Below are 23,533 nucleotides of genomic sequence, written 5' to 3'. Positions count from 1 at the left end.
AAAATGCTAGGGGCAAACAAAGGAAAATGAACACACGCACAAGTACAAACAAAGCCATGTTTACCAAGTAAAGGGTTCTAATTCTACTCTAGCTGATGCTTCACTCAGCTCTGGGGCCCAACTCCAAGGGCTCCAACACCCCCAAACAATACCCTTCCTAGATTCCTAGTTTCTCTCCCCAGCCCCCTGCCTACTTTTGATCTTCCTTTTCCCTTCCTAAGTATGGGGCTCTTGTCACACAGACCTTCTGGGGCATGATGATCCATTCCTGGGGAACGTGGCAGCCTTCTTCGGATTCCCAACCGCAGAGAAATATGTCAGGCCAGTGGTTGTCACACTTGAGCATGCATGAGGATCACCTGGAAAGCTAATCAAAACACAGAGCAATGAGCCCAGTTGCCCAGTTTCTGATTCAGCAGGTCAGGGGTGGGTTCTCAGCTGCTGCTGCTGGTCCACGGATCACACTTTGGAAACCACTGGTGTAAGCCCAGGTTGATAACTCTTTAGGATTTAAGCCACCTCGCCCTGCTTCTGTGCCCATGTCAACATTCACTTCTCTGCTCACCCTGACCATGGCCTTGGGACCCTTATCTTGTCAAGGCAGTCTTCCAGATAGTCACTGAATGCGGTCGAAGGTCAAGATGCTCTCGCTGCTGTGGTTGCTGCCACTAATATGCAATATGCCCGATATAAGAAAGGATACCACCACTGACCAAGTCGCTTAGGCCAAAAGCCTGGGCGTCATCCTGGATTCCGTTCTTTCCGTTCTTACTCTTAGCTCCTCAGCGAAAGCTGCCAGCTCGAACTGTAAACCAGATGCTGGGTCTGACCCCTCCTCACCCTGGTCCAGGCCACCACGGCTCCTGCCAGGCCCCTGGGACAGCCACCTACTGGGTCTCCGTGCTCCCACCTTGCCCACCCCGCAATCTGCTCTCCCCACAGCGGCCAAAGTGAGCCCAAAACACGTCATCTTTCTCTGTTCTCACCGGCCAGCAGCTTGTAACAGCTTCAGAATAAAATCAGATCAAAAGTTCTTACTGTGGCCGCTAAGATTCAAACAATCTAGCCTCTGCTCCCCGCTCTGATCTCATCCCCTTTACCCATGTGCGCACACACGCACGCATGCACGCACGCGCTCGGGCTCTCTCCGTGCTCCCACCGCCTCCCTTGCACTTGCTCCTCCCTGTGCCTGGAGCGCTCCCGCCCCCATTGCCCTGGGCTCATGGTCTGGCCTCGGAGGGGTCTTCCCAAGCTCCCACCTCCATTCACCCTTCCACGCATTCCCTGGGCCCCTGCCTTCCTTTCCTTCCCTTCACAGGACTCATTATCTGACAACATGTCAGACATTTGTCGGCTTCCTCTTCCTCTCCCTCACTAGAGTGCAGGCTCCCTGAGAACAAGGTCTGGATTCCTTCTCCCGCACCTCCCCCCCCCCCCCCCCGGCCCGCTGCCAGATCCCCAGTGCCTGGAACAACGCGTGGCCCCAGACACAGGCTCAACGCGTATCTACTGAATGGATAAATTTATGAACAGGTTTACTGTTACATGCTAAGAATCTTTTTGAGAATTACTTCAATGAATTCTCATAATGACCTATAGTCTAGATATTATCATCAGCATTGTCCCCATTTTGTGGGTGAGGAAACTGGGTCTGGCGGACTTCAGCACCTGCCCCAGACCTCACATATAGGAGCCAGCAGAGCCCAGATGAGAACCAAAGCCTCTTTCACCCATGCACACGGGCCCTTTTCCTGACTCCTCCCCTGAGGCAGGGCCAAAGTTCATTTCCCGTGAGCACCTGAGCAAGCGCACCTTCTAGTGCACATGATTTTCCTATTATCATCTGGCAGAGAACAAGGCTCCCGAGAGGAGCTAATGCTGATGGAGGAAATAGGTGGAGAGGTCTGGAGTGAAAGAATCTGCGCAGGTGGGGGATCAGGGAACGGGCCAGGTGGGGCACAGAACAGGACCGCATGCCCTGGAATGGGAGTGACACTTCAACAGGACAGGAAAGAACCCCAGATGGGAGGCAGGCTGTGCTAAAGACGGAAGCGAGTCTGTCACAGGTTTGCTCTGGGCCCGTCCAGGCTACATAGGGTCCCACCGGAATCCTTAGACCGGGTCCATCCATGGTGGAGGAAAATTGAAAGTCACTGTTATTCGGCGAATACTGATGGAACACCTGCTCTGTGCCTGGCACTGTGCTGTCAGAATACATGCCCACTGTGTATTTGTGCTGTCCTCTGCCCCCAGCCCCGGCAGGTCGGACTTCCACAGCCCCTTTTCTCTCGAAGCCTTTAGGCTATTACACAGGCCTCTCCAAAGTCCACACAGCATCATATCATCATCCCCACTTCACAGCGGGGGCTATTTGTTGCCGCAGCTAAAGGGACTGTGGCACCAGCTGGTTCCACATACTCTTCCGGGACCTCTCTCCTTCCCTTCACACAGTTCTCGGGTTGTCCTTACTTTCCGCACTGCAATCCATCAGCGCTATGATGGCCTCCACATTGCCAAATCGAGTGGAAACATTTCCCGCCTCTCTTCCTCAGCGCTCGTCAGTATTTGGAACTGCTGCCATGTCCACCATTCTGTGTGTTTTGATAACATCACTCTCCCAAGTTTTTCTCCCACTTCTTTTTTTTTTTTAAGATTTTATTTATTTATTTGACACAGAGAGAGAGAGCGAGAGCAGAAGCAGAAGCAGGAGGAGTGGGAGAGGGAGAAGCAGGCTTCCTGCCGAGCAAGGAGCCCAATGCAGGACTCGATCCCAGAACCCCGGGACCATGACCTGAGCCAAAGGCAGATACTTAACCGACTGAGCCACCCAAGCGCCCTTTTTCTCCCACTTCTTGGCTGATTTATTCTTGGTCTCCTTTCTAGGTGTCTATTCTAGTCCTTTTCTCGGGTCCTGAGGGTCGAAGCTTCCCTGTGCTTCCATTCTAGACCCTCAGTTCTTCTTATTCTATAAACACCTTCCAGATGACTTCTTTCAACCCATAGCTTCAACTACAATTATACCAAGGTTCTCTAAATATTTTTGTTCATGCTATTATTTTAAGAATTGAGCATAGACCCCTCTGTATGTATGGTTATTTATTTACAGGTGAATGCATGCATTCTTGTACTTTTTTACTCCATATATTATAAAACATATATAATAGAAGTGTGAAAAATAGATACAAATAAATCTAAACAGAAGCTCTAATCATTTCTTCTCCCACCCAATGGATTATCTTGCATCACATCATTCTCACAGATTACTGGTTGGCAGACCAATTACTTCTTATGGCAGAGACAGCCAGCAGTCCGCCAACAATTCAAGTTTCCCTTTCCATAATTGTGGCGAGCTGGGAGGGGCTACCTATTTTAAAGAGAAAAAAAAGCACCACTTAAACACATTGGAAACAAAACTGAAGATATAAATGGGAGTGTGTGTGTGTGTGTGTGTGTGCGTACATATACACAATTGCCTACCAGACACGAGCTATCATAGAGGTATGCCAAATTTAGACGCAGCATGTACAAAACTAAACTCATCTTTCTTCCCAAAACTCTGTCCTTCAGGAAATTACCAGATGATGCTGGAAAATAATATGTCAGAAAGCAAAGAAGTGCTCAAAGGCTACGGGGGATATGCCAAAAGGACACAATAGTTGGCTTAAAGGGGATCCCACTAGCCAGATGGGACAGTTAGAACATCAAAAAGAATGACTGTAGTAATATATGTAACATATATTATGTATATTATATATAATACAATATGTATTATGCATAGTATACATAATATATAATGTATATTGTATTATATTATATATAATGTATATATAATATATGGTATATAATATATGTGTAATATATAATATACATACACATATACACATAAAATAAATTTAATATATTATACATATATATTAAATTTATTATGTATATTTTGTATATATATTAAATATATATATATATATATATATATTTTAAAGGAATCCAGGAGTCCAGGGGTGCCTGGGTGGCTCAGTCGGTTATGTGTCTGACTTAGGCTCAGGTCATGAGCTCAGGGTCCTGGGATAGAGCCCTGCATCGGGCTTCCCGCTCAGTCTGCTTGTCACTCTGCCTCTGCCCCTTCCCCTGCTTGTGCTCTTTCTCTCTCAAATAAATAAAATGAAATCTTAAAAAACAAAAAGGAATCCAGAAGTCCATAGTAATACCTTTTACAAAATGGTGAGGGGGTGGGGGAAGTGGAGAGGGAAAGCTCTTCTTTACAGATGAAAGCCAGCTAATGAATGTATAAGGTATGGAAAGTTTAGGAAATCAGTATTTTATAACTGGCAATGGAGCAACTGATTGAGGCAAGGGTCATTCCTGAATGATAACTGGTGAGACGTTCACAACAAGATATTTACACAGTCACATAGCTTCACCCCGACAGACTACTTATTGATTACAAAGGGGGAAAGGTGCTTTTTGGGGGGAGAGATCAAACTTAGCATCATTAAAAAAAAAAACTTAGCATCGTTAATAATGGGTCAAACAGCTATTATGTGTCTCCTGATGAGACACAGCAAGAAAAATATAACATCGCTCATGTAGAATGCTCACCCACAATGCACAACCCGAATCTTATCCTGAGGAAATAATCAGCCATACTCAGATTGTGGCTCATTCTACAAGGCAACCAGCCTAGGCTCTGAGAAAAGGTCATGTTATGAAAGACACAAAGCGACAGAGAGGACTGTGGTAAATGACAGGAGACTAGAAAGATGGGACCACCACATGCAATCCATGATCTCTGAGTCCTAGATTTTTAAAAAAGCTATTAAGCACATACGTGGAGACATCTGGGGAGATTTAAATATGCACCGTGTATTAGATGAGATGTAAACGAGGTTACATTTCTTGAGAATTGCAGTTTTGTAGGAGGATGTCTTTGCTCTTAGGAGATACATGCTGATGTATCGAGCTGTAAGGTATCACGATGTCTGCATCTTACAAATGGTTCAGTGAAAACATGTTTCTGCATGTCACAGTGGACACATTGCAAACCAGCGAGGGAGGGAGCGGGGGAGGGAAGGCAGACGCAGGGCACTGCTAACAACGGATGCATCTAGATGAAGCACAGAGAGGTGTTCCTGTACCATTCGGGCAGCTTTCCTGCAGTTTACAAATTTTCAAAGTACAACATGGGGAAACAAGCAAACAAACTTTGTCCCTGCTCCTGCTAACACAAAGGTTATCAGGGACCAGACTAGAAAAAGCTTTATTTGATTAACCTAAGGGTTGAAACCTTTTCCTGAAAGCTAAGGAAAATCATGGAAAGAGTTTAATCAGAAAAAAATGACATGATCCGATTAGATGTGGGAGTCGAGAGAGAAGGAAGGGCGCAGTGGGACTCTATCTTCTGGTTTTTTTCTTTGTTGTCCTCTGTCCATCTAGATGACTATATTGTGAAGAGTCTACTTTCTAAATGTCTCTCTCCTCAGGCTGAGCCTTAGCACCCAGATTCCCATGAAAAGTGACTCGGTTCGGACGCCTATCCTTGCTCCCTGGATGAGCGGTCTCTCCACCAAGGCCTCTCCCAAATCAGCCTGCGGTTGGGGCTGGAGCAGTTTTTCTAACATATAAGCACAGCCAAAGCATTCCCTGTTGAAAATTTTTTAGCAGCAGCTCTGGGGGAAAGTTCAGCGCCTTTGGCTAATCACCAGTAGACATCCTGGTCTGGTGGCGGCCTGCCGACCCTTCCGGCTGCCCCTTCCGCCACATTCCATGTCTGCCTATGTCCCACTAACTTGTGGGTAGTGCCTCGCGTGCACCCTGCTTCCGCCCACCTTTGGGCCTTTATGCAATGCTTTCTGGTCCAAAGGGAGTGCCTCTTTGCCCCTTCTCTCTGCTTGAGCCACCTCTGCTTGCCCATCAGAGCTAACTGAAGCAAACTCTCTCCTGGAAGCCTTCCCCGACTCCATGGAGTCTCAGCTGCTCTCACTTTCCGTGCTTCTCTAGCGCCCACTTACTAATTCCACTGCTGCCTTTCTTCTTACTTGTATCTCTTCCCCATTCAACTCTAAGGTCCTTGAGAACAGGGGCCATGTTTCATCTGTTCACTAGAAGGATGCTCCATATTGTATCCATGGGACCTGAGCAACAGATCCCACGAGAAAAAAATATGCGCTGGTTCCTGAACTTGAGCAGCAGAACATTGTCAAGAGTTTCTCAGAGTGGCGGCCATTGGACGAATTCCATGAATAACACTGAACACACTGAACACACTGAACTCACAGCTGCTGTTTGGTTTTCTATGTGTATCCTCACAAACACCCTCCAAAGTAGAGCAGACACAAGGGAGCAATGGAAAGATGGCCTGGATTCCAGAAGCCGAGAACTGGGCCCCCACTCTCCAAGCTGGTCACACACGGACATTGAGCTCAAGGACTCCTTTAAGGGCCCCCTCAGATCACCATTGTTCAGTTCGGTGGTTGCAGAACAATATTTTCAGTGTCGAGTCTTCAAAGTATCATCTGTTTCTTCGGGGCCTGCTATGGAGAGCTCCAAATAGCTCAAGTGGATGGAAAAAGGTTGTCCTCGCCCTGGCTAGGACGGCCCCTAGCCTCCGTCCTCTCGGAGAAGCGCTGCCTTGGGCCACTTCTGAGATGAGGAGGAACCTCATTCGTGGTGAACTGGCCACCCCAGTGCCCTGCTGTCATCCCCCGTGTGTCCACCAGAAGCCCAAGTTGCCTCAAATGGCAAAATGCCTGATTTCTGCTCTCCGGCTGTCCCCCCTCACGGCCCCGGCAGTGTGGTGTGGTGACAGACCGTGCATCCGGAAAAGGGACGCCTTATCACGGTCACAGGCAGATTGAACCCACACCCGAGAAGCCCCAGGGGGTTCCTCCTGGCCCCGAAGAGACAAAGGGTCCTGTCCTTTACCCCTTCCCCTTCGGCAGCCTGTGGCCTTCTCAGCTTCATGAGAGCCACTCCTTTGTAAACCCTCTGCCAAGGGCTTGGAGACGGAGGCCTGGGGCCAAAGGCACTGCAGCTGCCCCGGCCGCTGAGAACAAGCTGCCTTTTGTATCACAGACACCGATGAAGGGCTGGATTTACTTCTAGCACCTTCAGTAACAAGGCTAACCTATTTCTGTCACCCTCAGGGGTTCAACTTTTAACCAGGGAAAGAAAGAGCCAACAGACAGCTACACTCATACTCCCACAGGAGTCCGTTCAAGGGGTCTCTCTGTGCTATTTCTGCCAAAAAAGCAGCATGAAGAGTCACCCCGGAGAAGGCCTGCCCCGAAGCCTGTTGGTCCGAGGCTCTGGACGCCTCACTTCTACCCCACCCCCCCCCCCCCCCCACCCCCCCGCGCAGACACCCGGCCTCAGCAGAGACTGTCTTAACCAAGGCCTCCTGGGGCATTTCACCCACCGGGGCTCAGCCTTTATGCATCCGGAATGTTCTTTCGCCTCCTGGAGCTCCAGAGGGCATGCATCTGAAGTCCATAAATATTGTAAGACTCCACCTCTGTGTACTCTTGCAGCTGGGGGCTCGTCCCAGAGCAGGCCTGGATGGTTCCAGCATAAAGCTGCTTGCTCGCTGTTCAAAAATATGACCCGAACCTGACAGCTCACAAAGACACTCAGATCTCCTTGCTGCTCAAGGCCCACGTCCCACCCGGCTTCTCCCCCTGCCCCTTCCTTTGCTGCTTTGCTGGCCTCTGCCCTAGCTGACCCCTCAGCTACTGCCTTATTTCTGGCTTCTTGGTCTGAATTCCCCACCTGAATACTCGAACGTGTCTGTGTTTCCCCCTGCTCCGCACTGCCTTTGATTCGCCGGCATCTGGCTCCATCTCTCTACTTGATTAGCGGCCGCCTCGCCAAGACCACGTCCCGTGGCTTTCTCCCTGGAGACCTTCGTGCTCTCGAGTGTCCCTCCTTGAAGTGTTCACCTCTTGGCCATCTCCGGCGTCACGATGGTCGCCAACACGGGAGTCACCATTATCACCACCACCAGCAAGAGACAAATAATTATTTGAATAGCACTTAGTTGCCTTTAAATCACTTTCACATGCATTTGCTCCTCGGGACGATCTGATAATTTACGGAAATCAGCATTAGTATCCCCATTCTACCAATGGAACGGGTGTCCAACCGGGTAAGTGACTTGGTGGAGAACACACGAGTGGCAGAGCTGACCTTGAACGCAGGCCTCGCTCCAGGTCCACAGGTGGCACTGTGCCTGAGAAAGGTTTGGGTTCCGATCCCAACTGGGGTTGGAATTTGGCAGGTGTTCCCATTTGAGAAAACACGGCTCAGTGTGTGCCTGGGCCACCCTTGAGAGGGTCCTGGGGGGATGAGAGACGCAGTGCAGTAAGGCGCGAGGGCCCCCCACCCCAGCCCCTTGGAAACATTCGGCCACCTTCCCTCCCGATCAGCTCACCCTTCACACCCCACTGTTGGACTCAGGGCATACTTAATTGTATAACCAGCCCATCAGTGTTCTGCTCCTGATTTGAGAATGTTCCACTTGCCCACAGGGGGAAACCCTAAGCTCCAAGGCCTCCCTCCAATGCTGCTGGGCCTAGCTAAAGACGGAATTGCCCTTGGCAGGAAGAACAAATTCTCCCTGCCCTCGAAGCAACATGCACATCCCAAGTGCTTACAGGGTGTAAAAATGTAGTATTACACATTCGATACCAAGTAAGCCTTCCTTTCCTTCCTTCTTCATGAGTTTAACCTGATTCCGAGCTATTAAAATTCATTTGGTGAAATGCCTCCCCAGACAGATCTTAGCAGCTTCACCTTTAGCGAATGTAGCTGACCTTCCATTAGGTGCAGTAAAGTGCAAGAACCAGCAGGCCGCGAAGGGGAGATAGACCTGTCTCGAAGTCCCAGGCTTCTGAAGGCTGCTTTATGGAGACACGAAGCCTTGTACAGATTTGGGAACAGCTTAGGACAGGAGGAGAAGGGCCAGGATGGAGCCATGCGTCTGCACACCGGCGGGCATACCCCTGTGCCCAGAAGGAAGCTCTGCCACCTTGCTCGAGATGAGCCAAGCAGCACCCTCCGCGTGGAACTCCCGCTTTTCATTCAGACAACTCCGCAGAGCTGAAAACCCTTTGCTCTGATGGATGAAAATCAGCTTTGGAATGGGAAAGTACTTGGAGTCACTGGGGAATGAATATAATCTCCAAAACACATTTACTGCTCACATTCAAATGAAGATGAAATGATTCCTTTAATACTCATCAACTCTATTAAACTTCATAGAAGCAAAGCCTTTTGAAATAAATTAGCCAGATACTTGCTGGAAACAACAGGCTTTTGAGGCTGCGTTCTCCTCCACCATTACCCATCTTCCTGGCAGCCTAGCCAACGGGCGTGATGAAGAGGAGGAGGGGGCAACAGGAAGGCCGACTCCCACACACGAGGGGCGTAGCCCATGTGCCTGGCACGGGTGCGAAGCGCTGTGAAGGTATCATGCCATTTAATTGCCCCAATGACTCTGGAAATAGCTACTATTATTACGGCCAATATATAAGGAAGAGAGTGGAGGGTCAGAACAAGAAAATGATAGGTTGGGGTCTCAAAAACCCTGTACTGCTCTTCTGTTTGAATCTACCCCCAAGCGAAGCATGAGCATTTGTGCCACATACCGTGCAATTACAGGTCAGTAATCAACCATTTGGGTTCTGGAGTCTGAGCACTTGGTTCAAATCCTGTCTCTGTTGCTTTATAGTTGTGGGTGCTCAGGGAGATGATTTGATTTCACTGAGCATTGGTTTCCTCATCTATTAAACTGAGATGATAATGGTCAAATGCAGAGAACAGCGCTGGACATGCCATAAGCAATCAAAATTGATGCAACCGGAAATAGACAACTGTCTTAGGTCAGCTGCCCCAGCAGCAGACCCCAAGAGAAGGATTTGGGTACGAGGAGTTCACTAGGGAAATATCCCAGGAAAATATCCCAGGAAATAGTGATAGAGTGGAAAAGTGTGCCAGAGAACAGAAGGACGCTGACAAAGGGTGCATTAACGATCAGGCTAACGATGTCGACCACTGAGACTCCATCTTGCCAGGCACCTCTGGGGGAGACTATAGAGCTAATGCCTCAGAATGATTCCACTAGAGGGACGAGGTAGCTGGTGTATTCACCCTGCAGCTCCCCCCTCAGTGGCTGAGCAGTGCTCCTGAAGGCATCAACCCCTTGGCACTTCCGGCCTGCCCATGCTCCAGGGAAGAAATTCTGTCAGGTGCCAAGTTTGGGTCGCTCACAAAGTGACATTGTTGGCAAGGACTATAATGGCAAGCGTTGAAGGAATCTGGGCAGGGTAGTGACAACGTCTGTTAAAACAATTCTGAAGGCTCCACTGATGCTTGTCTTCGTGACTGTGGGCTTGCCCCCTTAGCGGTACCCTTAAGGAGCTAGGGGCCCAGAACCAGAAAGCGCCCACATCCATGGGGCTTCCTGATAAACAGCTTCTACATTCAACAATGGCTCCATGTGAGAAGAGATTTCTTTTTACTGTAGAGATCATTTGCAAGACATAGACCACAGTGTGTGTGTGGTGGATGGGGGTACCCCTGGAGTAACAGTCATAATGACAGAGGCCACCCCATCTTACCTATAACCCAGCACCCTCAGTCACTGGCAGTCCCTCTCCTGGCCCCAGATAAGAGGTGCCCTGCCCTGGGCCCTGTGCTTTACAGGATCCCACTGCGGCCTTCCTCATGGGGTAGGGAGTTCTGAGGGGCAAGGAAACATACCTAAGGCTCACACAGGGCCTTCCCCCTGAGGGTGGATGACCACTGATGTGTCCCCCTAGCCCCCAAAAGTGGCCAAGGAATGGCTACTTCCAAAGTGGAGTGATGGAACTTGGACATGGAGGACCACGGGGCCTCCGCAACATGGGCTGGAGCCAGGGCTGAGAAGAGAAGGACGGTGGTCCGAGGGCCAGAGGCCCACCCTTCCCTGCCACCACATTCCAGCGAACAACTCTGAGGAGTCCAAAGATCCTAAAAGCAAAGCTGAATTTCCAGATCAGTATGAAGTTGTATTTGTCAAGGTAGGAGAATGTATGTATTTTACTTAACAATTTGTAAGCTTAATTATACTTTGTAAATAGTCAGACATATGGTGGGCAGGCCTTCATTTGTACTTGTGCTCTGAGTTTTACACGTGTTGGGGATGGGCCTGGGCCTGGGGATGGTGCTTCTGAGTCTCACCAAAGAGCCCCCGAATCCAATCCACCTCAGTCTTGAGGAATCTGCCCCAAAGTGATAATTAAGGACATGAGAATGGAAGCTTCTGTAAAGTTCCGCCTCTCAATAAAAAAGCATCCGAAGTATGAATCAAAGACTGCTCATCGTGGAGAAAGCAAGAATACACATGGGCATAAAGAAGGAAATAAAACATTCATAATTCCACTACTTGATAGGAATATAAAGTTGTTATTTGTTTGCTTGGTTTTATGAATGTGCTATAAGTTGGTCTCAGAGTAACACAACTAACTATATCTGTATCTCGGTGGTCCAAAACTTTTCAGAAAGAAAATTTTCCAAAGTTTTTATTCAGTGAGCAATGTGATTGCTGCAAAAATCACATAATATTATTAATACCACCATTAGTCTGGTGTCTTATTAGATTAGCAATAATCTAATCACATTGTGGAAAATCCTTCAAGAATATTAGCAAGAAATAATTTCTTTCTGTGGCTTCTTGAACAAAAACAATTCAATCATGACCCATCAAAGTTATGCTGGCTAGAGCTTAGGAGGAAGAAAAGTGGAGGAAGACGCCAACTGTTTAAGCCCCAATCCCCAAAAGGCTGATGGCTTGCCATGGCCATGGTGGGCAACGGATGAGTGTGGAGGGGAGAGAAGGAAGTAGGAACAGGCTGTATTCATTCTCTTCCTCATTCAGGAACCCAGTCAGCATTTGTTAAGCGCCTACTGTATGTGAGACACAGTGCTATGCCCTGAGGAGCTCACAGTACAGGGATGGACACTTGCTATTTTTATAATCCAGTATGAAGGAATCCTTCATTGGTAGTAAAAACTACCCCTCTGCCACTCAGCCTACAAGGCTCAAGAAGTTGGCCTCTACTACTGGACGCTGAGGGTAGGACATGTGACCTCTTTTAAACCAATGAGAGATTTCTGTCCTCCAGACCACTGTGATTGGTGAGAGATGGGCACATGATCCAAGCCAGGCCAATCAGCATCAGGAAGACTCATGTCTCAGATTTTTACTGTAGCTTCGGGGGAAAGAAGTCCCAGTCTCATCTGAGGTTATTTAAATTCGAAGTTCCGCAGGAACAACATATAAAGCCAGAGAACATAGGCGATCTGAGAATGGAGTTCACCCAGATAGATCCTGGAGACCTTGTCAGGCAACTGAATTCAGCTGCGACGGAAGGTGGGTTTTTCAGTGACAGGAACCAATAAATTCTCATTTTGGTTTAAGCTGGTTTTTTATTTTGTTTTGTTTTTGGATATTTGTAATCAAAACATCCTAACTGATACAAATATGGGAGCAAATCCTTAGGACATAACGTGATCTGTCCTGTAACAGAGGGGTGCGTTATGGCAAGATTTTGGTCCTCGGGGGGAAAAAAGACTACCTCATGGAATGCCTTCTCTTGTCTGTGGACCTGGGGAATTTCAGGGGAGTGGGACATTGAGCTGGGTACCGGTGGATGAATGGGAAATGATCAGCAGAAGAATGCACAGAGGGCTTTTAAATATATTTTTTAATTTTTTAATTTTTTTAAAGATTTTTATTTAAGAGTGAGAGAGAGCACACAAGTGCGGGGTACTGGGAGAGGGAGAGGGAGAAGCAGACTCCCTACTGAGCAGGGAGCCCGACTCGGGGCTGGATCCCAGGACCCTGAGGTCACGACCTGAGCCAAAGACAGATGCTTAACCAACTGAGCCAATCAGACACACCAAATAAAAATTTTTTTTTAATGTAGGACCCGGAAGACCTGGATGGTGTTGGTGCTAGTTAGGGACTTGAGATCTTTTCTTGAGCAAGACCCTTTCCTGATGTAAAACCCTGGACTTCCTGAGGAAAGAGCTGATCCCTGGATTGTACTCCGAGACTGTTTCTGAAGACCTGTAAAGCCAGAATTGGATCACTCAACACCAGAGTGGACCCTTTGTCCTTCATCTCCACTTGCTGGCCCTTCCCCTCTGGGGACTTGGGATCCAGGTGCAAGGTGAGTGGCCACTCGCCTCATTCAGGTCTTCTGGGTAGCAATTCACTGCATTTCTCTCTGGTCTTGTTGACAGTTTCAATAAAACCTATGCCACTCAGGCTATTAGCCACAGAAGGTTCAAATCAACCACTCTTTTATTCACACTTCCAGGGACTTTGGATTCTGGAATACAAGCTCTTGCCTTCTCCTTACAGATTGCCTGCATTCTCTTTGCTTCAGACTTCTTTAAAGGTAGCACAAGCCCAGGTGTTTCTTTCTGGTTTTATCTATTAAGACTTATGGAGGGGCATACAACCAATGGGTCCAAGTTCCAGGATGCTTCAGGGTCCCCCATTAGACGCTCAGAACTTTCTGCACTTTCCGCATGAGTCCGTTTAACAAATTGCCAACTGCCCTCTGGGGAAGTTCACAGGAGACTGTGCCGGGGAGGGGGGTGATTGTGCTGGCACCTCACAACTCTGATCACTTTGCATAATTCACAAGTTCATGGAAGCATGGGGTGTTAGTACTGCAAAGTTTGAGACCATCTCGTTTAACCCTGCGGGAAACAAGACAGACCGAGGCTCGGGAAGGGGGAGGCATTAGCCAGATCAGTAAAGGAGAATGAGGATTGAAATCCAGGCGTGCTGGCTTTCCAGATTTTTCTAGCATCTCAAGCCCAAAAAGAAGATGAAAAAGAAGAAAGAAAGAAAGAAAGAAAGAAAGAAAGAAAGAAAGAAAGAAAGAAAACAGCAACTATGATACCCTAGTGGCATGCATTCCACATTTTTTTGTTCAGTATTTTGTGATGGATTCAAGTGCACGCGATGAGCTACTTGAGTAATTCTGTACTAGCACCAGTCTCTCTCTCTCAGACCTTTCACCAACGATCTTCCTACAGCCAGTGCAACAAGCTCTATTAGAGTACACAGTGCTTATAGTGAACGAAGTCAGGTGACATCCCCCCTCCCCACTACTATATATATATATATGTATACACACACACACACACACATATTCATACACACACATACATATACTATATACATCTCCACTGTTTTAATAGGAGTTAAGAAGTTTCCTGGGTAAAAAGAATCTTGGGGTGCAGACACATGGATATATCTGATATTTATCTAGAAGGTCCCTGATAGAAATATGATCTCATGGAAAGAAACAGAGCCCCTGGGAGGGAAATCCCCATAAGGAAAGAAGCAAAGACTGTTCAACAACAGTACCCAAATCTCTGAGGCAAAGGGTGGTTTCTGGAAAAAACATGATGGCGAATGGTGGTAGGACCCTGCCACCCTGTGGATGTGAATGCCCCCCACCCCCTGCCCTGGACTACTGAAACAACTGTAACACTCAACTCTAGAGCACTCTGTGGCTCAAGCAACCTTGCCGTGGGACCCTCACTCCAAGTGGTCATTACACTCTTTACTTTGCAAGACCCGTGATGTGGCATTTCTGCTTCATCATCTCAAGGCTCAGTGGAGTCCCAGCTTCCCCGGCACATGCGTAGCCCCTTGGGCATAGGGTGGGGGGGGGCCGGCACAGAGCGACACTGCTCTAAAACTGAAGGGGACAAAGCTAGGGATGTCCGCCTTGGTTTAAAAACAGACCACATGTTTCGTCTCTAATTCTTTCAGAATAAATAAGTAATTGAATGTATAAATAACATAGCCTAAGTTATTAAGTTGACTTTCTTTGCAAAACGTTATTCTTCACCTACCTCGTGTTCCCAGACTTCGTTAGGAATGTGAATTTCTGTTAGTAGTCTTTATGACTCTGAAGTATAGCATAGAACACACAAGATAAGGAGTCCAAAGATAGAGTCTGAATACCAGCATTGTTATTAATTAACCACATGACCTTGGGTTGGTCACTAATCCTAGAAATTCTTAGCAGAAGTGTCTCGAACATTCGAGGGTATTATTATCACTGCAAGGTGTGCCTCAAGTAATTACCTTCTAATAATAGCCAAGTCCTGAGACTTGAAAGCAACTTAAAGTACATAAATTAGAGTGAATTCAAAGTAATGCCAATAATTCCATCACTCTGACTTACCTGCATTATTATGTGTTTCCTCAAAGGAGGGAGAAAGTGTTGGGGAAATTATCGCCAGCATATCATGGGGACTGGGCATTCCATTGCCTGTTGAATTGATAGGGGGTGCGCCGAGGAGCTTGAAGCCACGTGGGAGATATGGCCATTTGACGTTAACTGATGGTATCTAAAACATCTTTTATATATGAAAATAAAACCACCAATGCCTTTTGAAAGAGAAAGTGAAATGTGGATGAATTTTCAAGATCGCCCATAGACTTGGGGCCGCTTGGGGTTATGTACCCCAAGAACTCAGGGTTGTATGTTCTTTCTCCTTGGCCGATATGGGTCTTGAGGTGGAAAGTTTGTGAAACTCTTAAGCCCTGCCTCTGCCAAACCAGACAGTTATTGCTCCATCAGTATTAGTTATAATGATTATAGATGTTACGGTACCCGTGAATTGTGATTCTACAGTTGCTTCCATTTCTCTTTAAATTTCACCCCATGATAAATTTTTAATAACAAAACTGCCAAGGAAAGACAAGAGAAGAAAAAGCAGTGCTTGGGTTTCTATATTGCACATGATTGAAAAGGGTCTTAGGAACATTTTTGTCTACGATTCAACAGTCACCTTCCAAATAAAAGGCAGACAGAGTGAGAACACAAGTGAAATTATAAATGCTCTTCATGTTTATAACAAGATGTTAAGTCTCTATAAATTCTACCTTTTGTGATCTTCAACAATAAAATAAGAATTATTTATATTTTCCTTTCAATTTGCCTGCTTCCTGCTTTATTACATTTATCTATGGAATGAGAGTCTGGAAAAATTCAAGATTCATTTTTTCAAAAATAAGTTCCCTTCAGGAAAATTTGATTGAGCACACTTTTTTTTCCTTGTACAGACCTCAAAGGCACAAAATAAGATTCATCATCACCCTTAGTTCAAGATACGCTCTGCCAGATTTTATTTGCCGAAGATGGCTGGAGCAATCACTCCCTCTCACATGTTCATCAGCAATGTGACCTGGACACGCCTCCCGTGGGGGGGGGGGAGGTGTCTGTCGTCTCCCCTTGAAACTAGGTGGGACTTGTGACTCGCCCGTGACCATACAATAGGCTAGGTCTTCTGCCTTGCTTGCTGGAACACTCAAGCTGGAACCCCGAGCTGCCACGCCATGAGGAAGCCCAAACTAGCCCACGGGCTGAGACCACATGGGGAAGTCCTGAGATTACAGGAAGGGAGAGAGAGACTTCAGCTGTGCCAGCACCCACCACTCTCTGATTGCAAACACATGAGAGATCCCAAGCCAGAATCACCCTAGAAACAGTGAAAGATAATTGCTGTTGTATCAAGCTACTAAGTTTGGGGTAATTTGTCAGATAACAACTTTAACGGAACATACGCTATTGTCACTGATCCATGAATGGTTCCACGGCCTGCTTGGGGGATTCAAAATAATATAGTACTCATATGAGCCCCAATTGGCCGTCTCTCTGGAGTTTTTCTTGCTAAAATCTGGTATTTTTAAATGTTGGTTTCATTATTCACATATTAGCAAAATTTTTGTGAATGCAATGCCTAGTTCTGCCTCGCAGCCCCTCCCCCGCCGCCAGACATGTTTATAGTACTCTTTATTTACCCTAGAAACATGAATTTCTTCTAAACTTGGCTAGGACCTTGACAGTGCATCATGCATGGGAACTCTGCTGGTCCTTGTACCCCAGTAGCTAAAAGATTAGAAATTCCTGACTCAATCCCTGGGAAGCTTCAGTTTCCCACATGTAAGACGGCGGATTAATCCTCACCCTGCCTGTCTCATAGGGTTGCTGTGAGCACCTATTTAGAAAATGCTGAAGAAAGCATTTATAAGTAGTAAGGATTTGTTACCATAAACCTGTATTTTTTTTTTTCCACTTTCATTATGTATCTTTCATCATCTTGTCTCCTCGCTCGTCTGGAAAGCACAGGTTTCAACCTCTTTCCCACTGTGTGAACTTGAAAAGTTGCTCTGTAAATGACCCATTGTCTATATGGCAGGCGTTTGTACATTTCTTACGGGCAGTGACCAGGTCTTTTGTTTCTTTGATTTCCTTCACATTAGGGATGTAGTAACGCTTTGTGTTAATAATTTTTTCCCCGCCCACGTGTCCCCAAATCTGGCTTGGCATTCCTGCACAAACTGTAAAGCAGCACCTTGTATGGGGTACGGCATGCCCAGCTTGGATCCCACTCCAGGAGGGGTCATTACTGAAAGACCAAGAGGGCCTCATTAGAAAGTGGCTTTGCCCTCAAGGCAGCCCCATGGCATGGCCCCCGAGGACAGCTTTAGAAAGATTCTGTAGTGCCAGTCCCTGAGATTTCTAGAACTAACATCCAGATGTCCGTCTGCTGCACAGACACCGAGAGGGTTGTTTTTGATGATGTGATGTTCCTAATTTCTATTCACAGGTTGCATATGTTCCCGGTTTCCTTTGGGAATTAAAGCTGGGGTCTTGGGTGTGGAAATCTCCAAAGAGTTGGCGACATAATTCCCGGTTTTCAAATCTCACATTCAGCTCAGCCCCTAATTGCCCACAGAACTTCTGTTTACCATGCAAGGAAAAGGGACCACATGAGCCTTTTTTACCTATAGGCTGAGACCTCCTTGCAGAAGACTGGCAATCTCGCCTTGGGGGATATTTCGCAGCTCATTATTTTTTCTCTTTAGATACGGTAGCCTCACTTCTGCTCATTAGGCTCCTTTCACTACATCATTGCTTTTCTTTAATGTGGCTGGTCTATTAAATAGCCCTCACCTGGCAAAGCCCCCCAGTGTCCCGAATGCGGCTCTGCTCCCCTGCTTTCATGACTCAGTTTGGACGTTGCTTTAATAAGAGTGGCCCTGGCACCAGCAGCCCTCGTCTCCTTGAGCCACAGAGCCCCTCTGCAGCAATGGGAGGGGGATATCCGACAACTCGGAGGACATGCCACTTAGTGTTCAGAGGTTCCTGAAGGCTTTCACAGACACGGAATGAGGTACACCAGCGGAGCGGCTCTGAGCAGAAATATCGGCATCCCATTTATTCAGCGCTACCAAATATCAAAAGGCAATTGATTAAATATTGATCTGACAACTGCTTGAAAAGGAGCAGGTGCTTCTCACAATCTGGCAAGAAAACAGGGTCAGGAACACTAAATGTGGGTACTGCAAAAGCATGTTTGCAAAATCTCCGTGTCTTCTTGCCATGATTAAAAGGCTTGTTAGTCACGGGTGAAATCCTATAGAGGGGATGTGCTTCGGCGTCAGCTCATATTAAGCTGCATGAAATTCATGTTTCTTCTTTAGTCAGAATCCCTCAAACTGACCCAACCGATGCAGTTCCCTTTGTGGTCAGATCAGCTTCTTTGGACTTTTTCTGAAGGTCACCTCTTGAACTGAAACAGATCTTAAAAGGCCAGTGTTCTAGTCTTTGTTTGCAAGTACAGAAACCCACTTGAGCTAGCTTGGGCAAGAAGGAAAACAGAACCGTGTGTGCACGCATGTCTAGGCGCAGGGCTGTGTGTACATGTGCATACACACACACGGATGTATATATCACTGACCTGAAGCCGAGGAGTCTTCAGGAAATAACTCTCCTTCTCGTCTTCCCTGCCTCTCTCCCTTCTTCTCTAGGCTCTCATTTTTGCCTCTCTGCCCATATGTGGGTTTTTCTTCTATTTCCCCACAGGACAGAATCCTCTTAGCTCACCCGTCGCTGGCTGGACTTTGGCTTTGGTTTGTCCCAGCACTGACTCCTGGGCGCCCCCCCCACCCTCCCCCAACCAATCGCATGTCACCATTGCTGTAGGCTGGATGGCAATTGTGAAATGGTTGTCATTGCCCTGGTACATGCAACGCCGTTCAGAGCTATTCACATTGTCATCACTCCTGCTGAGATCTGTGCATTGCCGGCACTACACATGCTAAATTGAATTGCTGCTTAAAATGTCTTCAGAAAGATTATACTATGATTTCGCATTGAGATGAAAAGGTATCGTGTACACAGAAAGGCGTGTAAACAGAGCGGTGGGGCATACATTTGACATTAGCGAAGCAAATATTCATCATTGGAGGAACGGTAGCAATTTCATAATTTTTTTTTTTTTTTTTTTGCAAAGCAACAACCGAAGTATTTACAAGACCTAAGGAAGGAAGACATCTACAAGTAGATGAAGCTGTGTTACATTTCGCTTCCGAGATACAAGCAAAAGGATGGCCTATCTCCCATCGAGAAATGCAACTGAAAGCAGGAGAAATTGTCACATCCTTCAGAACAGACAAAAGAAATTTCAAAGCGGTGAGAGGCCGATGTGACCAATTCGCATGTTGAGCAAGGTCATTGTTAAGACAATGAATATCCACGTGTCCCAAACCGGCCAACTGCTAGCAACCTTTGTTTCAACCAAGGGAAAAATAATACTGTTCATTTGATCAAAAGGTAAAGCACCAGAGTCAAAAGTTGCCAAATGGGTGTCAGTTTCTTGGAAGGAAATCCCGGATCCGAGAGTAGAGCACACTTGGAAGAAATGCATCACTGATGTTTTGGGGGCATGGAGAAAAATCGTCTGTGGAAAAGCACACACTTCAGCAAGTCTGAGTTGAAAAGTATTTCAGAAGAGTTAGACTCTCCACGCAAAGAAGTTTTTAGGAACTTACTTTACTTGTATATTCCTCTGTGTGCGTACTTAGTACATCTGAAAGGCCATTTCAATACGTGTAAAATGACAAGCGGATGTGATCTAAAAAATACATTATAACAGCTTAATTGGCAGCATTTTTTTTCTTCCTTAACGACATATAAGACCATGATCCATCTTACAACTGATGTCAACTTAGAAGCAGTGAAACACGGTAGGCCCAAAGGAATGTGAGCAGAAGCTGTGGATGCAACTCTGGCCTCGCCTGCTTAAGAGGAGACCCCAGGTCCCAGAATTCCACTTTTTCTCCCAACCCCCTGGCTGGAGTGGCAACGAGGCCACACTGTCCAATTAATTAGCTAATTAGCCGCATGTTGTTACTTAAATTTAAATTTTAATTAATTAAAATCTACAATTCTGTTCCTTGGTTGCACTAGCCACAATTCAACTATTCAATAGCCACATGTGGCTAGGGGTTACTATTTTGGACAACACGGATACTGATAGACGCTTTCCATCATCATAGAATGTTCTATTGGAGTGCAGGGGACTAGAGTGCCTTTGGAAGCCATGCAGTGAAGATGGCAAAGCCATTCACCGTCTGGGTTCCCGCACAACCACTTGAAGCTGAGCTTCTCATTGACCTGGAACACTCACCTCCAACTGTTGAAAGAGAATGCATGTCTTTGTTCTTCACGCTACATTATTGCTGGATATTTTGGTACAGCAGTTCACTTTTCACACTAATTAATACAGTCGGTTGACTTGTTTATTCTCCCTTTCCCCCAGTAGGTTCTATTGGAGCAGGCTGATTTTGTCATAAGTTAGCACATTGTCTGACCTCTGATAGACCCTTAAAAACATGTATTGAATGATTCAGTTAATAAATATGAGCCCACAGGAGGGGCAGTTACAATTTAGAAGATCAGTAAAGGTTTCCTGAAGGAAGAAGCATCTCGGATGAGACTTGAAGGATGAATCAGAGGCAACAGAGGGACAAGGGCAGGAGGAAGGGATAGAGAGAGGCCCCAACGGGGGAGAGCGCGGACGTTTGGAGAGAGTGCAAACTCAACATGTTTGGAGCTGGAGGGAAGTAGGAGGTGAGAGTCAAGCAGGGAAGAGATCGTGACGGGCTGTGCGAGCCAGGCCAAGATTTTGTTTCATGCTGGAGGCAGTGAAAGAGCCACTAAACAATGTTGATGGTTTTGCTAAGCTATCTTAAAATTTTTCCAATAAAACAAATGTTTGTTCTCCTCTTGGGAGCACTGGTGGGAGGAGATTCCCTGACACTTGAGGTAAACCATTTCTGTACTTAGCCAAGATCCTCGTGGAAGGTTCCCTTGTGTGTAACCTAAAGCTTGTCCCTTAACCAAGGTATATTTCTTTTTTGGTCATTCAGTGGACCTAAAACACACTGGTTACCATTCTCTGTGCTTTTCGCATGCAGTAGGAAGTTCTTGGGGAATAGGTCAGAGCCCCGTGGTGTAAGTTACCCAGGCTGATGGCAGGTATTTTGCTACACGTGGTAGCTTGAATGAGGAGGGACCTGGCACAGCCATAGGTAGGGACAGGGGAGTAATGGAATTGCACTGCACTCCAAGAGAGATAGCAAGACCATCCCGAGTCTTTTCTTCCTGGAAACAATGATTCCAGGTCCTATCACCTTATTTTCTCAGTAATGGTGGCAATCTAGGGCCTTTCTTTGTGAGAAGGATGATACATGGAAAACAGACAAACGTTTTACATTTGCCTTTATCGATGAGGTGATTCGAACCACTCATATATAGGTAAAGAGCCCGGATTATCAACAGCCTCCTCCACGTACCTGTAACAGCTCTCTGTGAGTTTCAGATCTTCACATCTACCTACTGTTCACATCTTCTGTGAAATTCACAAGCTCCTAGAATTCAACATGTCTCAACCGACCAATCACAGATTCCCACACTTGTTTGTTGTCCTTGCCTCCTACCTTTCCTCAGACCCCTCAGCCTCTTCATCACCAAGCTCAATCACATCTGCCTCCCAAACACCTCTCCCCACCATGCCATCCTGTCTAGCATTTCTCGTTGCTGCCAGAACTCGTATCCTTATCATGCCCTGCATCTAGCCCTGAGTTCCTGCAATCTGGAATGATGCAGAAATCCACATCTAACCTGAAATCCATACCTAACCATGCCACTCCTCTGCTTAACATGTCTAAATGACTCCCTCCCACTTTGGAAAAAATCACACTCAAGAACGGAGTGCATGAGGCCCTTTGTGACCTGCTCCCTGCTTACCTCCCCAGTGTCATCTCGCACCCCTCCCCCAGACCTCCTCCTTCCTCTTCTCTGGCTACCCGACAGGCACAGTGGTTCCTGCTCCTCTTTGTACGGTTGTTCTCTTTGACAGCCATGTGCTTCCGCCTCCTTATGCACCTGGCAAAAGTCTACCTGGCCTGTCAGGTTCGGCGTGGATAGCTTTTACCTAAGGCCGTCCCTTCTGATTTCTGGGTAGCCAGCCTCAGTACTCAGAACACCACGGTTTCACCATAACACTTCAGACATCATGTGAGATTGCTTCTTACCTTGCATTTCTTCCTGACAACACATGGAGTTCACCAAAAGTAGGGCCCTAACTCATCCATCTGTGAGAGTACAGGGCGTGCTATAGTACCTGACACATAATACAGCACCCGACAAATGTTTGTTGAGTGAATTATGAACTTAATCAAAGAGAAAATCAGTGAACTGGAAGATAGTCTTGCATAATTTATAAGATGTACTACAAAAAGATGAAAGGATATAATGAAAGAGCAGTTGAGAGACTGAGGGGGACTCTAATATACATCTAATTGGAGTTCAAAATGGGGGAACATAATTGTCCAGAATCATGCTGGTTAGAGAAAGATAGGACTCAGATTCAAAGTCACAGCAAATTCTAAAGAGTATGAATAAAAAGAAATCTAAACTCATATTGAAACTGCAGCATATCAAGGGCAAAGAGAAAATGTCAAAAGCTACAAGAATGAGAAGACAAATTACAGTCAAAAGAAAAAGTACTAAACTTACAGCAACAGATGACAGAAAACAATGGCATCTTCCAACTGCTAAGGAAAAATAATTGTCAATCTAGGTCTTCATTTTCAGCAAAAATATCATTTAAAGGTGAGGACAAATAAAGACATTTTCAAAAATGAAGACCCACAGATATTAACTAAGTGAACAATTAAAGGATATACTTTAATAAGCAGAAAAGTGAACCCAGAAGAAGTAGGCTACCAGAAACTATGATGAAGAAATATATATATAACAATAACATAGAATAGTAAATTTAACTAACTATTGACCAATAAAAAAATAGAGCCATAAATTGTGTCTTCTTTTTCTTTTAGAGGGAGAGGGAGAGGGAGAGAGAGAATCTTACGCAGGCTCCACGCCGAGCATGGAGCTCGACACAGGGCTTGATCTCAAGACCCCAAGATCATGATCTGAGCTGAAAGCAAGAGTTAGACACTTAACCTACTGAGCCACCCAAACACCCCCATAAATTGTGTTTTTAAACGGATGAGATCAAGATTCTAGACAAAATAACAAAGAAATTGAGGAGGCTCTTGGAGCTAGTAAAAGGTCAGAGTAGGAGAACAGACCCGTTAAATAGCTTTAGA

The sequence above is a fragment of the Phoca vitulina genome, unplaced genomic scaffold, assembly GCF_004348235.1.
Source record: "Phoca vitulina isolate PV1807 unplaced genomic scaffold, GSC_HSeal_1.0 scaffold35, whole genome shotgun sequence".
Lineage (NCBI taxonomy): Eukaryota > Metazoa > Chordata > Mammalia > Carnivora > Phocidae > Phoca > Phoca vitulina.
This window is presented reverse-complemented; position numbering follows the sequence as displayed.